Below are 2,326 nucleotides of genomic sequence, written 5' to 3'. Positions count from 1 at the left end.
AGAAGAAATGTTATGTTTGAAGGTTTGGACTGCTTAGACAAATTGCAAATCTATAGTATGGATGTAAATCCAATACAGGATCTTTATATGGTGTGAAGTTAGGTTTTTACATATTGTGAAAAATCAAGCAAAAGAAGATCAATAAAAAAGTATTATTGGCCATATCACATATTCTCAATAAATTAATAAAAATAAAGACACTCCTGTTATATCCTTGTATCCCAATATAAAGTAATTATCTGCTAATCACAACATTCTGTTTCTCTCTGATAAGTCAAGCAAACATTTTGGGAAACCCAAATTTGTTATTTTACATAAACCTATAATTTAAACTAGCCTATATTGTTTTTCACTCTTTCATTATTAACACTTACCTGTTTCTGAATTTTATTCACAGTCCTGACGCAAACATCCTAGGGGAGGAGTCAATGCAAAAACCCAGAGAGCTTCTTTATATTTCACTGCAGGGATGATGACAGAGAACAGTGGACTCATCTCAACATGATGGACTGTAAGACAGGACTGCTGTTTTTAACTCTCTGCTTGGCAGGTTAAGAGGTTTTTTTTTTGTTTTTTGTTTTTTGATGGTCTAAAATAATCTGTTACATGCTTTAAAGTTGTGCATGTCATTGATTTTCTTGTAATCTTTGTAGGTGTTAATGGTCAGACTCTGACAGAATCTGAACCAGCAGTTAAACAACCTGGCCAGTCTCACAGATTGACCTGTACAACATCTGGATTCTCATTCAGCAGCTACTATATGGCCTGGATCAGACAGGGTCCTGGAAAAGGACTGGAATGGATTGCAAGCATTCGTTATGGTGGGGGCAGCACTTGGTACTCTCAGTCAGTTCAAGGTCGGTTTACCATCTCCAGAGACAACAGCAGAGAGCAGCTGTATCTGCAGATGAACAGCCTGAAGACTGAAGATTCTGTTGTTTATTATTGTGCCCGAGAGTCACAGTGATAGGAGTTGGTTAAGCAGCTGTACAAAATCCTTCAGGTTTAATTTTAATGGCTCCCCACCTGCAATATAGCAGAACAACTTTGCACCACATATAAATGAATCTCTACTGACAATCTGCACATATGTTTGTTACATTACCTCCTCAATACCTGATAAAACAGTCTGAGTAGCAACAGATGTCCCCAGTTCAGAAAAGGATTTAGGGAGATGAGGCCTATAAAAAGTTGACATTCAAGAATTTTTCTAAGAAATGGCATCACATATGTTTCATCTTAAAATAACTAAATAATGTTCCAAATTAAAATAACTAACTTAGAGCTTAATAGGCTGTATTGTTATTATCACTTAAACTAATTCAATTAGTCTTTTAAACTTTATATATGTTTCCATCTCATTTACTGAACAAATAATGTGTTGAGTTTAGAGTGATATACTCATACAGTGTGAAGTAGAGCATTATTTGTTTTGAAAACAGTTGTTTTACGACAAAAACACTAAAGATTATTTGAATTAGAGTAAAAGCAAACTATACATGAGATGTTTTTTTATCAGCTCTTTATCAGCTTTATCAGCTTCCTAAAAGCCAAAGAGTTTTTTAATATCTTTGATACTTTATTAGTTTGTCTTTTTTTTTAAATAAAGTGAACTTATTGTATTTCATTCATGGGAGTTTATTCTTTATTCATTGTTTCCATAGTAAGAAAATTGGTTATACTTTAAAACACTGAAAATAAGTTTTTTTTCTCCTTTCTTTCTATGCCAGTTATTTTTAGACACTCCAGCAGCAGACAGTACATTGAAATGAAGAGCATGACAGCAGAAGGTTATGCTATTTACTTTTTTTCAACACACAGATGGTTGAAGCTGTCTTCAGCTTACCAGCAGCTAGGAGGGCCAAACAATCACACGAGCTGATTGGCTGAGGAAAAATCAAATTATTATGGTAAACCAATCACATGACAAATTTAAGATGACGTGGCAACAAGATGTTATGTCAGCCCAAGACAACCCTAATTTAGTTTATGTTTGATGACTGTTGATTTCTGTCCCCACAGGTATGTTTGAAATGATCTCATACAGCCAGACTCAGCCTGGAGAGTCTTTGATCATCACCTGTCGGGTCTCTGGGTATTCTTTGGCTGATGGCTATAGAACAGGTAAGATCAGACAGTGTGAAGGAAACCCAGTGGACTGGATATTTGATCATTGGGATGAAAATAGTAGTAGGCTTTATCAAAATAATCCTTTGAAGAACAAGTTCAGCTACAACAGAGACATATCTGATGGAATGGTCACTATGAAGGGACAAATCTGCAGCCTGAGGACACACAGCTGTTTATTACTGCGTGCATCACCCCA

Source organism: Haplochromis burtoni, unplaced genomic scaffold (assembly GCF_018398535.1).
Source record: "Haplochromis burtoni strain Fernald_Lab_line unplaced genomic scaffold, NCSU_Asbu1 Contig_1854, whole genome shotgun sequence".
NCBI classification, from domain to species: Eukaryota; Metazoa; Chordata; class Actinopteri; order Cichliformes; family Cichlidae; genus Haplochromis; species Haplochromis burtoni.
The sequence above is the reverse complement of the archived record's forward strand: the minus strand, read 5'-3'. Positions refer to the sequence as shown.